Source organism: Herpailurus yagouaroundi, unplaced genomic scaffold (genome assembly GCF_014898765.1).
Source record: "Herpailurus yagouaroundi ecotype Mexico unplaced genomic scaffold, PumYag 199, whole genome shotgun sequence".
NCBI classification, from domain to species: Eukaryota; Metazoa; Chordata; class Mammalia; order Carnivora; family Felidae; genus Herpailurus; species Herpailurus yagouaroundi.
Window position 1 is genome coordinate 10,952,453 of NW_024412430.1, and position 4,714 is coordinate 10,957,166.

At 48.5% G+C, this 4,714-nt stretch overlaps 1 protein-coding gene across 6 annotated transcripts in view; it reads left to right on the plus strand.

The window, feature by feature from the left end:
• The first annotated feature begins 6 nt into the window (after positions 1–6).
• Positions 7–4,714, plus strand: part of APBA1 (amyloid beta precursor protein binding family A member 1) — a 206,170-nt gene continuing 201,462 nt past the window's right edge. For 4 of the 6 annotated variants that reach the window (XM_040449390.1, XM_040449394.1, XM_040449395.1 and 1 more), the window contains exon 1: positions 7–212. The gene's annotated coding sequence lies outside the window, so the exon portion shown is untranslated. Of the gene's footprint in view, positions 213–614; positions 771–4,714 lie in introns of those variants that run through there. The other 2 variants (XM_040449392.1, XM_040449393.1) reach the window with 2 other exon arrangements.

The window sequence follows — 4,714 nt, forward strand, 5'->3', positions numbered from 1 at the left end:
GGGGCCGCGGACCGGAGGGGCCCGAGCGGCGGCTGCCGAGCCCTAGCCGGAGCTGGGCGAGGGCGGCTGCGGTCCCGGCGGCGGCGGCGGGAGAAGATGGTGGCGCTGGAGGTAGGAGCGGCTGGAGAAGAGCTTTATTCCCGGGCTTGGCACCGGCGCTGTCATTAGCGCCGCCTGCTCCCGCGGGCCCGCGAACCCAGCTGTCAGGCAAGGTACCGCCGCCAGGGAGGGGTGGGTGAGTGGGGGGGGGGGGTGCCCGGCGCCGATGCTGCCCCCGACAGAGCCCCGGTCCTCGCCGAAGGGTGCCCCCGGGCGCGAGAGGGGCTGCATGGAACAATAGTGCGGATGAGCGGGGACAGCCGGCGACATCCAGGGGGCAATGCCTTTAGCCATGGAGCCAACGGGGCGGGGGAAGGGGGCGCCGAAGGCAGGGATGCCTGGTGTCCGGTGCGCGCTGAGATGCGGGGTTTTGGGGGCAGCGGGCGTGCCTGATGACAGTCAAGGCAGGAGAGAAAGAGAGAGAGAGAGAGAGAGAGAGAGAGAGAGAGAGAGAGAGAGTGTGTGTGTGTGTGTGTGTGTGTGTGTGTGTGTGTGTAAAAGGTACAGCCAAGGGGATGGGGGTGGCGGACCGAAGGTGTTGGAGAATGACATTTCCAGGAATCCCCGCTAGGATCCCTCATCCCTCGGCCGCGACTCTCCCGGAGAGTGTGGTGATGGCAACGATGAAGGCAGGATGCACTTGGTCTGTGAGTGTGGAGAGAGGCGCTGGGGTAGGTGCGGATTTGTAAAATCCCATGTGTGTGAGTGTGTATGTGTGTGTACTCGTGTGATTGCATCCGCGCTCCCCTAACTGCGCTCCAAACCCAGAGATCTGCCGGTGCCCGGACTCGCTGTCAGCCGCTGACTGTGGGACAGTGTTTGTTATCTTGACCCTGCAATTCTGAGTACAGTCTGTGTTCTGCTCGTGTGTGTGGACGGGCGGCGTGCAGGGATTCTCACTTCCCCTTTCTCTGGCTTCTGGACATGAGGATGTGGAAGTGTGCATGTGGGCTTAGGGCGCATGGCAGGCAGGGAAATAGGATAATGGTACCCCTTCTGGGCTTGCTAGCCTTCTGGGGTTTGGAAGGGAGCTTCTATCCCGTGATACTTCTCTCCTCGGCCCCTGTTCTGTAAGGGTCTCTGATGCCCTGACTCTGCAGTTTCTATTGTTTATCTCTTGTCTGACCTGAAGGAGAAGGGTCTTTAATGGCCACATTCGTCTCTCCGTCGCCACAACTTTGAATGTCAACTAGACCTTCTCCTTTCACATTTCAGCACTGCAAACCTTAAGGCTGGAGAACCGGCGATCTTTATGTTGGTTCTTGTAGAATGAACTCTGGAGGTGTGAATAGAAAGATGGGGTCAGGGGAGTGTTTGAAAAGAAGAAAAAGATCATACTGAGAAATGTTTGGTACCCCCCCTCCCCCTTGGTCAGCGTCACATCGGCAGGGCGTTTTCCTAAGGAAAAGGGACACTATTTCTACGGCTGGTGTCATCCACTCTTCCAGCTTTCACAATGGCTCGGTGGTGCCATATGTCATTCACGAACTGAAATCTCCTGAGACCCATGATAATGGGGTCCTGGGTTGGTGAGGTCTGCTTTCCTAGCCAAGGTAGCCTGCTAATAGAGAATTTGAAAAATGTCACGCTGGCAATAAGTCACCCAGTGGGAGCCAGGATGCAGAATTGCATCCAGAGAGTATAGCTGTTTAATTGTCTCTGTGTGATAAAGATAGGCTTATGTGGGCTTGGGTAGAGATAGGGAGATAGCATATTCATATGTGTGTCCACTGCAGTTTGACTCCCAGTGCCTGTATTTCTCCTGCGGTATTTGTGCGAATTAATGCACCTCTACACTTAATATCTTGAGACTTCTTTATAAAATGTTGTGTGACTAGATTAGCCTGCTGAGAACATATTTAAATCACAACACCTTAAATTCTGCTGCATTGCTGTCAGAATCCAAACTGTCTGCCCCAGTCCTCTTGGAAAAGCCTCTAGCAGGCATGGCTATCCAAGTAAATATATAACACGTTGGCATCAGAGGGTTCTTTCTCTTTTTTCCTTTTAAAAAAATTTTTGTTTTGGCAAAGGTTGCATGATATTGTTGTTACATCAAAAATAGTAAAACTCGTGCTGTGCTCATACGGTTTTTCTTCCTGTTTATCTTCTCTTAATTAACGATGATATATAGACCAGGTGCTCTTGAAGCTGTGGACATTACATTTCCCCATGTCCTTCAGTCAAGCCTTCTAAAATTTTAATGTGAGGTTGTTGGATCTCCTCCAAGATTTAAGGATAGATTTATAAAAATGAATTTTGAATCTTAGTTCTTTACTCCATGTCAGTTCTGCCAATGTCTTTCTGAGAAAAGTACTTATGGAATTTAAAAAGCATTCGAAGAGGTTGTGTGTGTGTGTGTGTGTGTGTGTGTGTGTGTGTTTAAGTTGTCTTTATATTTTCAAGTAAAATCCAGAGATGTAAAGGTCTTACAAGAAAGTTTAAGAATGTTAGAAATTGACAAGGTAAATACACTGTTCAGAAGAAGAAGAATTATGCAACAACACAATTGATGACTCAGGCAGGAATTAGTGATTTCCTTTCTAATATAAATGTGATAATTAAAAAAAAAAAATACAGTGGCTGGCTTTTCCAAAGACTGGACTGGTAAGGTTAATGATACAGCTTGAATCCTATAATTCAGTCTGGTAAACAGCCTTACCTTTTGCTGTAGCCCCCAGCAAGCTGTTTGTTCTGCACGGATGCATTTTCTTCACTTAAAGTACCATTAATGCTTTTCTTTTCCATTATTGGGTCTCTTAAAGAAGTTAGTTTTTCAGAAAACTTGGAAGTAAAAGGCATTTGAAAATTGGCCTGTGGGGCCAAAAGAAATAAACTATGGTACCGTGGGGAGATGGGGCTTGTGTCCTACCAGGAAAAAGTAACTGTTACTAAAATGGAGAGAATTTCAAGGACTAGAGGCCAAAGTTAACCCTTTGGGTTACAGTCATTAACTTACAAGTATTTCTTAACTGACTACTCGATCTCAGGCTGTTTGTACCTTTGAATAGAGTTTGGGGGATGTCCAGAGCGGCACAGATGTGAAGAATGAGGAGACTTAGATCCTGCCCAGAGGAAATTCATGGCCTGGAAGGAGAGACAGGGCATACACATAACTGACTACTATAAAAATGGGGCAAAAGTGAGGTACCTGGGTGGCCCAGTCGGTTAAGTGTCTGCCTTTTGGTTTCATCTCAGGTCATGATCTCACAGTTTCGTGAGTTTGAACCCCATTTCGGGCTTTGCCCTGGCAGCACAGAGCCTGCTTGGGATTCTCTTTCTCTCCCTCTCTCTCTGCCCCTCTGCCACTTGCACTATCTCTGTCTCTCTCAAAACCAATAAACACTAACTTAAAAAAATGGGCAAAATGGCTACATTACCCAAAAAGCCACATTCCTCCCATGCTGTGGGTGTTTGCAAGGTATAACAATGACTTCCAGTGGAAGAATTAGTGAACATTACATGGAAGAGATCACATTTGAGCTGCGATTTATACAGGCGGTGTCTGGGCTGGCAGGGAAGGAAGGGCATGTGTGAGGAGGAGTGAGTAGCAGAGACTTGGTGACAGAAAAGTGTGTGTTTGCCCAAAGAATCGTGTGTTTTGGCTGAAGTGCAGGGAATGCCAAGGGATGTAATGAGAGAGAAGGTGAGAAAGAGAGGCTTTCAAGGTTGTGGAGCAACCGGTGTGTGGATTTCAGTAAGTACCAGGGAGCCATGGGAGGCTTCTGAGAGAGAGGGTCGACAGGGTCAGAACTGTGCTTTAGGGCAACAACCTTGTAGCAATGTGTTGGACATAATGCAATGAGAAAAGACTGGTTGGAGGGAGACCAGATAGAGTCCTTTGCCAAATTAAGGGTAAGAGGAAATGAGGCAGTGGGAAGAAGAAGAAGAGAAGGGCTCCAGGTGGGGTGTGGGAATAATCTAAATACTGACAAGGGAAGTCAAAAGTCATCATTGAGCTCAGCCGAGACAGTGATGGGGCTGTTGTCAGAGAGGAGGTTCAGAGGAGGGTGAGGAAGAGGAGAAAAAAGAGCTTTCATTTTGGCCATGACAGATTTGTCCAAATGAAGGGACTAGAATACAGGTGTAGGTGTCTCAGAGAGAAGTCAAAGCTACAAAGAGAGCTTTGTGAGTCCTGTACTTAGGAGTGATTGTGATGTCTCAGGAATGGCCTGGGAAGAAAATGGAGCAAAACAAAGGGTGAGGGTAGGATCCTTGGGGGATGTCTGTATGTTGAGGGGTGGGGGGAAGAGAAAGAAGAGAACAGCTGGAGCAATATGGTGGAAGTCACATGGTGTCACAGAAGCTGGAAAGGTGAGGGAGCCATCACCATTCCTACATCATTCATGCAGCGCACCCCATAGGGCCAAGGGCACAACAAAGGGAAAGCCAATGGATCTGACTCCTCGCTTTCCTCAATTATCTCTGAGGCAGGTGGAAGTGGGGGTTAGAGTCAGGGGTGTGGTGCATGTGGAGAGCAGTGAAGACAGACTTACTTTCAAAGAAGTTGGGTGGTGAGAGGGAAGGGGAGTTCGAGGCATCAGAGAAATGACATACTATAGAGAAAGTAATGTGTTTCTCGTAAGAAGGCGTGGGCCTACCTTCTCATCAGAGA